This window comes from Castanea sativa, chromosome 4 (assembly GCF_040712315.1).
Source record: "Castanea sativa cultivar Marrone di Chiusa Pesio chromosome 4, ASM4071231v1".
NCBI lineage: Eukaryota > Viridiplantae > Streptophyta > Magnoliopsida > Fagales > Fagaceae > Castanea > Castanea sativa.
In genome coordinates this window covers 29458135-29471516 of record NC_134016.1, presented here as the reverse complement: position 1 = coordinate 29471516, position 13382 = coordinate 29458135, and positions in this window count along the sequence as shown.

Below are 13382 nucleotides of genomic sequence, written 5' to 3'. Positions count from 1 at the left end.
GAATATAATAAGAGCATGCAATCTAACGGTTAGATTTTCAAGATTCAATGAGATGAATAGCGATTTAAGGGATCATAGTACCTTGTTAGCTTGATTTTATCAATCATATTGATTTGGTGGTGCAAGCTGCTATGGATATTTTCTGCTGAATTTTTTGTTTTGATGTGGCAAGAACTTAAGTTAGAAATCATTTTTTAAATAAAAAAAATGAAAGTTTCTAATATATATTTGTAGGGACACGATTTTCAGACCAAGCCCAAAATATAAGAGATCTTGGCCCAGTGAACCCAGTACAATAAATTTGTAGAGAGTGAGTCAAAAAGCTAGGCTTTAGTGCATGGGTAATAGTAAATATGGTTTTGGATGATGAGCCAACAAGAATTAAACCCAGTTTGTGCAAGAAAGTTTGTCCTCGGCACAGTCCGAGGAGTTTTGTTCTAATATATATTGGATGACAATGGTTACAGGAGTTGTTGAGATTGCTACAGTGCTTTCTCTTCTCCTTTTTTCATCCCCTTTTCATTAAGGGCCTTTTCCATTATATAGTTCCTTTTGGATGATCTTAATCCTACACTTGTTGATCTTTTGAGCCACCACTTGAGTGCTTGTCCTATCAGACACCCTTTCTGGCCTTCTGTGAGTTGTGGTTGCCGAGGTAGCACTGTTCAGGGGTCTTTTCCACATAAATGCGGTCAGAAAGTTAGCTGCAGGGCATTTAATGCGGTGTAGCAGCTTTCCCTTAGATATTTTTGAGTCCTTATCCCTCTTGTATGTTCATAATGCTCGTCCCTATCATTAGAACTTCTTGGAAGGTTACTTTGATCATTAGGATCTATATCTGATCTACGTTTAGCTTATCCGAGGAGATATTCCTCCTTAGACTCGGACTATTCACGATCTCGGCCAAAACCTCATACTCTCGGCTGAAGCCCAAGACCCCACAATATTATTGTAGATGTTAGACCCCCTTTTTTTAGTTAATACTTAATACAGGTTGGATCTTAATTTGATGGCCTCGACTATATGTTGTTGGTTGGAGTCCAAGAATTAAACTCTCCAAAGTTTATCAATCACTTTGTCAACTTTGTAAAATTAAAAGCATTATGCATTGAATACAACCTTAAAAGTTTATATTATTGTATTGCCATTCAATTTTTAAAATAGAAAAATGGTCAATTAGTTAAACTTTTTTTTTCTATAAAGTATTAGCAAAACATCTTCAAATTTTTTTATTCTTTTAGAGCTTAAATTTTTGAGAAGAAGAAAAAATATGTAACGACAATTATTCTATATACTTGGTGTATTACCCCTCCCTTTCACATAAGAGTACGCCTTATGTGTAAGGCCCATGAATAGGACTATCTTAATGTGAAAAAATGTTGTAATTTATTAGGTGCACTAAATAAAGTCACCTTTATAATCTTTTAAGAAGTTGCCTAAAGGGGCTAAGCTCCCAAAGGAGCAATAACAGTTTACTTTTGTTTTAATTAATATTTAGACACTTTTTTTCTCTCAAGTTGGTAGATTAAGAAATGAGTGGATGATCCATAGATTCTAGTTGGCTCAACTACTAAACTCTTTTGCCATCGAATAAGAGATTTGAGATCTATCTTATCTTTAAAGAAAGTTGCTGATGCTTACAAATATTAGTCCATCTCTCAAAAAGTATACTTTGGTGGTAATCACACGTACTTGATGGATTCATACACTTTTTTTCTTCTTCTTCAAAGTAATAGACTAAAGGTGATGTGTGGATAAATTGTGTTTAAGGTCCACCTCTCAAAAGGAGTAGTTATGATAATTACACACACTTGGTAGGTCTTAAAAATTTAAAATTACAATCTCATCTTTCATTCTATTCCCAATAAAAGGAAAGATTTAATTTGAGTTAGAAATCATTAAACTTTTTTAATATCACTACAACAAAAATAGACTATGGTGACGAAACCTTTCGTCACAATATGTCTTTATTTCGTCACCGAATACATATGGTGACAAAACAGCATTCGTCACCTTAGCTCCGTCACAGAATGTATTGGTGACGAAAATGTTTCGTCACCAATTAAAAAATGATAGGTGACGAAATTTTTTCGTCACCAATAAAAAATGACAGGTGACAAAAGTTTTTCGTCACCTAATATTTTCGTCACTAAACCTTATTTCCAGTGACGAAATATTTCGTCACCAAATTTATTTTTTTCCCAATTTCAATAGATTAGGTGACAAAGTTTTGCGTCACCAATCATTTTTTTTTTTTAATTTCAATAGATCAAGTGACAAATTATTTTGTCACCAATTTCTGCTTATAGTCAAATATGGCAACGAAAATTATCGTCACCAATTTTAATTTTTTATTAATATTCTTTACATTTACTTGTCATTACATTAACCTGTTCATTTCTAACCAAATTCATAATAAATAAATAAAAAAAAGCATCCATTCATTTCTAACCAAATCCATAAAAAAAAATAATAAAAAACATTCATTCATTTCTAACCAAATCCATAAGTAAAATCCATACAATCTAAAAATGCAATAAAGATGTTCACGAAGTAATTACAACCATTTACATACAAATAATGTCTTAACTTCCAAACTTTACATAAAATTAATTAAATTCAAGTAGTCCCACAAAAGCTATCTTTTTGCCACCAATCCCAAATCTGCACAAGTATCAAGGAAAATACATTAATAACAAACTAGACTGCAAACCCATATCCCTAATAAGATGTACTACAACATCAACAACAAAAAGATTATTATTAGTAAGACAATGCAAAAAATATCCACAGAATACCCAATAACAAACTAGACAAAATAATCATAATGCAAAATCATATGAAACCAAACTATCAAATAAAGAAGACCCACAACATTCTCATCAAATAAAAACCAAACCTACATTACAAATTACGGAGAAATCATAAAGAATGCAGAAAAATCCCAATTTAGAACAAAACAAATAAAGTGAAATCCAAAAAAAAAACTCAGCCACCATCATAAACACAAACCCACCCACCACAACGAATAAAAAATCTAGCCAACACTATTAAAAAAAAAAAAAAAAAACTAGCCACCACCATTAAACAAAAACCACGGCCACCACCATAAACAAAAAACCCACCACCACCATTAAACAAAAAACATAGCCACCACCCATTAACACAAAAACCCAGCCACTACCATAAACAAAAAACTCAGCCATCACAATAAACAAAAAACTCAGCCACCACCACAAACCAAAAACCCACCACCACTATTAAACAAAAAACACAGCCACCAACATTAACACAAAAACTCAGCCACTACCATAATCAAAAAATCCAACCACTACCATTAAACAAAAAGCACAGTCACCACCATTAACACAAAAACCCAGCCACTACCATAAACAAAAAACCCACTACCACCGTTAAACAAAAAACACAGCCATTACCATTAACACAAAAACTCAGTTACTGCTATAAACAAAAAACCCAACCATCACTATATACAAAAAACTTATCACCAACATTAAACAAAAAACTCAGCCACCACCATTAAACAAAAAACACAGTCACCACCATTAATACAAAATCATAGTTACTACTATAAACAAAAAAAACCCAGTCATCACAATAAACAAATAACCCACCACCAACATTAAACAAAAAATCCAACCACCACCATAAACACAAAAACCCAACCACACAATAAACAAAAAATCCAGTTACCATCATTAACACAAAACCCACCACCACCATTAAACAAAAAAATCCAACTACCACCAGAAACAAAAAAACCCATCACCATCATTTAACAAAAAACACAATTGTGCTACGGTACCCTCATACATATAAGAGGTTACTATAGCACAGTTGTAAAAATGTTTACAATTGAGAGACAGGATAATTTTTGTTTTTGTGTTTTTATGCTAAAATATAGCAACATATACCATATACAAGCTCCAATACTAATGCTCTTAGGTAGGCAAATAAAACACTAACCAGGATGTGTTCTAGTTAGTAGATGAGCTCCCCCCACTGCCACAAATGTCACTGTCACCCTTACTCCTCAAATATTGTATGATGCAATCCATCTTCTCCTCTAGCCTGAAGTTTGCATCTTGGAGCTCTTCTACTTGACCCTCCAGCCTGTAGTTTGCATCTTGGAGTTCTTCTACTCGACCCTCGAGTTGTTGAGTATACTGAGTTGAGGAAGATAAGGCAGGAGTCCTAAGAGATGAGGAAGGCCTCATGCCAAGTCCCTTTACATAGCCAGATCTCGGCTTAAGAACCATCATAGATATCTCCTCTTCAGTCAAAGGTTGTGCTTCAGGAGTGCTACAATGCTCATCTTGCACTCTTAACATCTCTTGCTATCATTTCAAATAATAGAAACCATCAGAAATATATATGTTCTAGTTTTGCAAACATATATAGAACAAAAATACATATATTCTAGTTTTGCAAACTCAAGGCATATACTGATATACATACATATGTATGTTCGCAATCAGGGTGTACCCACTGTTTTGTCTTTGAATTGAAGTGGGTATCATAGTAGACTTGTGCTAGCTTAGGAATATGACCTCCATTTTTCCGTCTCTGATTATATGTTTTTCAATGTTAGAAGACAAGTTAATTAATTACAACAAGTAATATACTAAGCTTTTGAAAAATTGAAATAACACACCGCCTCATCCACCCTAACTGCAAGCGACTTGTTTCCACATCTATGAATGTGTTTGTCAACTGTTCCCTCTTTATTTCTGTTTCTAGCATTTCTTGCTGAGACTTTCTATAAAGAATAAAGACCAATAAAATATTAGAGTTTTGACCTAAGTTATATATATATATATATATATATATATATATATATATATATATATATATATATATACATAGATTACAATATAAATCTACTCCACCTTCCAAATAAATATTAATCAAAGAAATTTGATAGAACGAATAATCTAGTAGACATGACACCATAATAAAATCTACATAAAATATTACTCCAATGCATATATAGGTAGGGACTATGTAGGTGTAAGGTGAGAACATACTTCACTTGTAATTAAAATTTTCAAAGTATTAATTACCAGCCAATCTTCATCACTCCACTTTCCATCAATTAGTTCAATCCATTTTTCTCGTGTGACATTTTTTGGTGGGTGGTTTCTTGCATATGTGTTTCCTTCATCCTTCACAAGTTTCTTATATTTTGCGAACAACTTGTTGTAGTGGCTGCTCAATAATCTACCACACTTTGTATTTAGAGATTTGTTCACAAGTACAGATTCTCCTTGTATATCAAATTGATCCTGCAAAGTGAGGTATGTAAAAAGAAAATATCATTCATTGAATTCAATATACTTAGTGACAGCATCAACAATACACTATAAAATACAACATAAAGTATAAAGCAATATAATTAAAACAACAAAATCAAGCTCATGGACAACTATAAACATTTAAAATACCGCCACATTTTGAATGATCGCCTCTTTTTCACTGCTATCAACATTCTTCCAACTATAAACATTCATAGTGGACAAGTTCGTACGCACTTGTACACCAATTTGGCTAGCAAACTTTCCTGCATGTTCACCAACAGGAGCACAAAACTCTGGGGCAATGTGGACTGGTAGCTTCCCATATTTCTCAACAAGTCCTCGTACCCCTAATCCACGCGTCATGCCACGGGCACGTCTACAAGTCGATGCTATCAAGACATAATACAAATTAAATCAACAAGTGAACCAAATATAGTGTGATTATGAAATCAAGTAATGGAACTTAAATATCTCACCATCCGTGGTAGACGGTGTGCCCACAAGCTGTGCCTCAACATTAGTAGAAATTTGGGCAAGAGAATCTCCACCAAGATGCGTGCTCGATGATGGGCCGGTATGCTGGACTGCTGGGGTAGATTCCTTATGCTTATAACGAGTCATCTGTATCATGCAAAAGTATATAAAAATATCTAAATTCATTACAAGTTAAGATATAAACAAGTTATTTCATCATTTAAAATATCTTCAATCGATGATTTTCATTGATCATTCCAAACACAATATTACAAAGTATCTCAGGCACCAAATCATGTATATAATACCTCAGAATTTCCACCGAGAAGTAGGCTCGATAATGGACTCTTATGTTGGACTGTTGGGGTAAATTTCTCGTGGCATGAACGAGTGCTACGTCCTGGTGCCATCTGTATCATACCAAAATATGTATAGATTTTTAAATTCATAAAAAAAAAAAAAAAAAAAAAACAAGTTATTTCATCACAATATTACAAAGTACGAAGTATTGCATACACCAAATCATATATATAGTACCTCATTATTTAAAGGACTAGATAACTCATCATCACCAATAGCTGGTACATAGTCGTCGTCATCTACCTGAACACTTACTCTTTTTCTTCCCACATTTCCAGATTTAGGCAGAAAAGTTGACAAATGCTTCAATCCCAAAGCATTTATTCTCTCTTGGTTTTGCTTGATTCTTTGTGCTCTTTCCATCTCATATTCTGTTATTTTATTATGAGTATCTTTGCGCTTTTTGGCCATTTCTGCAACTATAGATTTACATAGAAAATAAAATATAATGTCTATTCATTACAAATTCTTCCCAAGTACGAAACATAAATTGGAACATCAAATAGAAATATACATGAACAAATAATAGGGAATCAAAAATTATTAAACACACGTTTCCATATATAAAGGAAAAAAATGAAATCTACGTATCATAATCCATATCATGATCCATATCAGAATCAGGAATGCTATGCACTTCATCTTCATTGTTATCTCCTTGCTCTCCCAAATCTTCTAGAATATTCTCAACTTCAATACCACCCTTACAATATTGAACATTATCTTCAACATCGATAGGGACAACATCGCTTATGGCTTCTTGTTGGAATGCTTCATTAGCTTCTGTTTGATCATTAGATTCTCCATCACCCACTTCTGGCACATCAAACACTCCCCTATATTGTACGAATTGCACAACATGCCAAGGTTCACCCCATTTGGTATCACGAAGGTAGAAAACTTGTTTCGCCTGACTAGGTAATATGAAAGGGTCATTTTGATACCACCGACTTTGCACATTAATACTTGTGCAATGTGTCTCAGTTCGTATCGTTCTCCTTCGACCGATTTTATTACCAGTATTGTACCATTCACACTGAAACAAAACAACTTTATACTGATACATATACTCTAATTCCCAAATTTTGCACACATGACCATAGAAGTCATGCATTTGTCCATCATAGTCCCCTTCTGTAGATACACCGCTATTCTGGGTTACACGACGATTGTCCAAGTCTTTTGTATGAAACCTTACACCATTAACCATGCAGACCGAGTATTCTTTCATTAGCAACTTAGGACCATTTGCTAATGACCACATTTGTTTTGTAACTTCTGATGAGTCGTTCTCTTTCAATTTATAGATCTATAATGACATGCAACATGCGACATTAGTAGTGAAAAAACTATCAAGCAGCTTAGTACTATTTAATGTGTCACAAGATTCAAAATTTCTTACACGTTTTTTGAACCACTTAGGAAACTCTTGTCGTTGTATTTGAGTTATGTCTTCTCCAGTTGGATAATGTAATGTGTTTTTGTGTTCACTATTCAAAACAAGTTATTTATATTAAGCTAAGAAATGCAAATAATATTAAGGACAATTCAAGCATAATCAAAATATGACTTCACATACTCTAAATACGGCTCCAACTCGGGACAATTGTATAACAAATACCATTGAGCAATATCACGCAATTCACGTGACATCCCCACATCATTCTGCCTAGACCCGGTAGGTCGAGCTGTTTGTGAGAAAATCATCAACCCATGGCCATATTCACCACAATCTGCATTTCTTTCCCTTCGATTGTGCACGGTTTCAGCTCCATCAAGATATAATGACGAGAAAGTAATACACTCTTTAAGAATGTAAGCCTCTGCAATTGAACCTTCTGGTCGAGCTCGGTTGGAAACATATCTTTTCAACGTTCCAAGAAATCTTCAAGGAAAAATGAATTGGGAGTATGACTACATACGCAATATAATTTGCTTTAAAAGAAAAAAAAAACATTCGACAAACTATAATTAATGGATGGAGAGAATTACCTTTCAATGGGATACATCCATCTATATTGCACTGGTCCTCCAAGAATGGCTTCACGAGGTAGGTGAACAGCAAGATGAACCATTACATCAAAGAAGGCTGGAGGAAAATACTTCTCGAGTTTGCATAGTATGAGAAGTATACGTCCTTCTAATTTCTCCAAGTCGCTCTTCCTTAGAGTCCTAGAGCATAAGTCTTGAAAGAAACTACCCAACTCAAACAATACCGTACAAATTTCCTTATCAGCAAAACCCCGCATCCCAATTGGAAGAATCCGTTGTAATAGCACATGACAGTCATGGCTTTTCAGATTTAATAGTCTACCATTTCTTGTGTTCACCGACCTTGATATGTTTGCTGCATAGCCATCTGGATATTTGACTGATTTCAAAAATTCATAAAAACCATCCCTTTCTTCAGGATACAATGAAAAGAAGGCATGAGGCTTGTCAAATGATCCATCAGGACGTTCTTGGAGATGCAAAACACTCCTTATGCCCATATTTTTCAAGTCCTTGCGTGCCTTTTCTGTGTCCTTGTTTTTCCCCTCAATTCTCAACAAAGTTCCAAATGTACTCTCACTAATATTTTTCTCAACATGCATGACATCAATGTTGTGTTTAAGCTTCTTATTCCTCCAGTATGGTAGCTTGTATAGGATACTTTCCTTTGACCAATTCGGTTCCCCAATAATTGGACGCTTTTTCTTGTTGTTTGGATCCTTTCCCAAAATTATATTTGGCATTCGGTCTAATTGCTCATTTATCTTTTCCACCGGTAACTCCAATGATCTCATTCGTTTCTCAATTTTACCATTGAATGAACAACTCCTTCGCCAAGGGTGGTCCATAGGCAAGTAGGCTCGATGGTTAGTATATCCAATTTTACTTTCCAATGTCTCTGAATATGGTTCATCATTGCAAGTGTAACATGCATGATAACCCTTTGTCCTCCACCCAGACACATTACCGAATCCAGGATAGTCATGTATTGTCCATAACAAAGCGACACGCATCTGAAAATGCATACCACAAGATGCATCGTAAGTGCGTGCACCCTCTTCCCACAACTCCTTCAACTCATCCACCAATGGCCTCAAGAAAACATCAAGCTCATTTCCTGGTTGATTGGGTCCAGGAATAAGTAAGGACATCATAAAATAAGGTTCTTTCATAACTAACCAAGGTGGTAGGTTATAGGGAATGAGTATGACAGGCCACATACTGTAGTTATTGTTCATATTCCCAAAAGGGTTAAAACCATCTGTAGCCATCCCTAATCTCACATTGCGAGGTTCTAGGGCAAACTCACGATGTTTCAAATCAAACTCCTTCCACTCTTGACTATCAGCTGGATGCCTTAATATCCCATCATTCACACGTTTTTCTATGTACCATCTCATGTCTTCAGCTCTTTTTCTAGACATGTATAATCTCCGCAACCTAGGAGTCAATGGGAAGTAGCGCAATACTTTTTGAGCAATCTTCTTACCACCTGTTCTATTATCCTTGTATCTAGGCGTTTGACACACCGGACATTTATCAAGGTTTTCATTTTCCTTCCAAAAAAGAGCACAATCATTTTTACATGCATGAATGTGCTCATATGATAAGCCCAAGTCACGTAATATCTTCTTTGCTTCATAAGTTGACCTTGGAACCAAGTTACCTTTTGGTAAAAGCTTACTCAACAAGTCTAGTATCATGTCAAGCCCCTTATTACTCAAGTTGGTTGTTACCTTCACATTTAGCATCTCAATGACAAACTTCAAAAGAGTGTAATCTGTGCAACCTGGATACAGCTCATGCTTTGAATCACTAAACATTTTATCAAAATTACGCACTTCCTCATCTTGCTGGGTTGTATCTCTTGGTTCCCCTCTAATTCGATCCTCCACCAAGGCATCAATACCATCTAGATGATCATTGTCTAGCATTTCTTCATCATCAATGTTCTCATTTAATTCACGGGGTTCTCCATGATAGTACCACTTAGTATAATCTTGCATAATCCCACGATGAAGTAAATGAATTTGCACAATGTGAACAGACTGTTGATAGCAATTCAAACAGTCAATACATGGGCACGGAATTTTTCCACTTTGGTCCACCACAGTCATTGCAAAAGTAAGAAATGAATTCACCCCATCAATATATTGTTGACTTAGTCTGTCTCTAGGTGTCTTACCAAGTGTCATCCAACTATTATCCATATCTGATCACACATACAAGATGAAATGTCATACATAATGTTTTCTAACATCTAAACCTCCAATATACTTTGGAGTGACACATTATATCAAGAGTCACAATTTCATTCTTACAATCCTTTATTTTTAGTCCAAAAAGAATTAAAAGTTTGAAAATTGATAAATACTTTATGTATTCAATTCTAGATGTACTTCAAAACTTAGAAAATATACACAAATAAATCAACACTCCCAATATCAACTCAACGGCCATATAATGCCATGCAAATATGACAAAATATGGACCAATATGAACATGCAAGAAAACAAGATGGCATTTTATTAATTAAAAGGAAAACATGCCGATGGGCCCATCTCTCACCATCTCTCTCTCTCAAACCCATAATCTCAAATAGGGGGTAAGCTATGGACCTTTTTGTGCTATTGTGTTGTGTCCAGGTGAGCATAGCGCATATATGTGTGAGTAGATTAGAAGTAGAATGTGGGTGTTGTGACTCCGTGATGGTGTGTGTATTGTGTACAAAAAGTGTAAATAGAGCTATAGAAAAATGAAAAGAGGAATTTCGGGTTTACCCAGCTGATGCCCTCTTTGTTCTTTTTTTTTTTTTTTTTTTGGTTCTCTTTGCTTTGATTATTGCTGGCTGTGTTGGTTTATTCTGTTGGTATTTGGCTGAAAAGAAAATGCAGAGAAAAAGGTTTTAGATTCGAGCAAAATAAATAAATAAGAAAATGAGTAAATGAAGAAGAAAGAGGAAGCTCATTGAGTAGGTTGTGCTGGGTTTCTTTGTTGAGTAGGGTACCCACAACTACAAGGCTAAGCCAATAAGCCTAGCCCTTTCATCCATTTATTTTGTTTCTCCTTTTTCCTATTGTAGGCTGAGGTAATAATAAAACTATACAAGTTTTAGTCTAATTTCGTGGGAACACCTTTTTTGGGGTATGTCATTCAGTATTTTCTTCTATGCAAGTGAAGGATTCAAAATGCTTATGAATGAAGTGGTAATGGTTTTGTTGACTCTTTGAAAGTTGCTGCACATTAAGAGCTAAAGGGACTCATATTGTGTAGACTAAAAAAAGACTGCAAGAGATCCTCTATACGTGACACTAAAAAAAAGGTTGTAGGGCCCATCTCTTTCTCAATCGATGTAGTTTTATAGTCATTGTATTTTGCAGATTCTATACGGTATTGGTAGATGAACAAAGGGAGTTTCCTACTATATATATCAAGTCTAATAATTCTCCACATGAAGTTTGGAATATGGGAATGGTGCAAAAAGGCTAGCTAGTTGTCTAAGTATATATCTTTTTTCTTCTTCCAACTTTCTTTTTATTTAGTAAATATAAAGAATAATACTACATACAATAATGTGTCACAATTGATGAAATGACAAATTGTGAAAAATAAATAATAAAATAGTGTTAGTGACGAACTCAACCGAAAACTAATAACAATTTGTCATTTCAATAAATTAATGTGTACTATAATATTATTCAAATATAAACCTAACAAGTCCCTTAAAATAGCAAGGATTACAAAATAAAATAAAAATAAAACAAGCTAATGAAGTTGGTCGTTTAGGAATTTTTCTATCAAGTGAGATTTCCATAAAGAATGACTCCACTAACAGTGTTTCTTTAAAAAATTAAATAGGACAAAGGGTTTTGGTGGTCCATATCCATCTCTTAAAATATAAGAAGAAAAAGAAAAAGCCTTGTTTAATTGCTTGGATCATTATTGAATTTTGCTTCAGATAAATAGTTGCCCCGTGTTGTTGCATGACAACCCTATCACACTTCCCACAAGAGAACATTATTAACTCTTAGCAATACTCTAAAGGGTATTTTGTCTTCCCACAACCAAAAAAAAGAGAATCTCTACCATCTTGCCATGTGAACCAGAAACTAAATTAAAATAATTTCAACCATATAATATACAGTACTACTATATGTATTATAATTAAAATCATAGTTCATATATGATGGATATACCCTATATTAGGTCAATGCTCTCTCTTCTTGTTGTTGGTCTACACGTGGGACACTTGCCTTAACTAAGATTATGAATCAAACAGTGGATCTTGACCACTTTATGGTTATTTACCTTTCATGCAAATTTACGTGATCCTTAGGAGCTAGTTTTGTAATTAATGAATTAGTTAGTTTCAATCAGTTAGCTTTAATAATACTTTCTTAACATGAAGTTAGTGATGTAATTAATACACAAGCAATAATAAAAGAAGTTTATTTATCACACTCCTCATTTATTACAACACAAGCCACATGTCTGTGTTAAGACCTTTAAAAAAAGTTATGCAATTATGAGAAAACCCAAAAGTGATGAAAAATAAATTATAAATTGTTTATTAAGACTGATTTTTTTAAAAATAAAATTTTGATGCAGAATCGGAAAAAATGTCAAAACAAATAACTTTTTTTTTTTTTTTATAATTTCTTTTTAAATTCTTTATTAACATGTGCTTAAGAGTATTCTCATTTAAGGTTTCAAAAGCTAAATATGCTATTTTTTAACATATGATTCTAAAAAAGCACACTACACTAAGGGTATTATATTTAAAAGTTTTAACATCTTAGTTAGAGTAAAATATCATTTTTGACATCCTACAATAGCTGAAATCTTAAATGGGTGGTAAAAAAATAGAAATGTTGATGTTAGATGTATTATAAATTGATGTGTTAAATGTATAATTAAAGTGGCTTTTTTAGAGCATTCACAATGGTGATGCTAAAAAACTATTTTTAGTATCACCATATACAAAAGGGGCTATAATGATGGTGCTATAGGTAAATTTTTTATCTACATCGTTACAGTGCACAACTATATATAACGGTACATAGCGGAAAGCTAATTTTTCTTTTTTTTTTATTCTTACTCCTGTTAAATTAGTATTTATTTGTTTTTGTTTCTATTACTTTTTACTCAACCCGACACTTCTCGGATCTATCACCTCTCTCTCAACTCTCTCAACCCTCACAACTCTCACTTCTCTCTCTCAAAAACCATGTATCATGC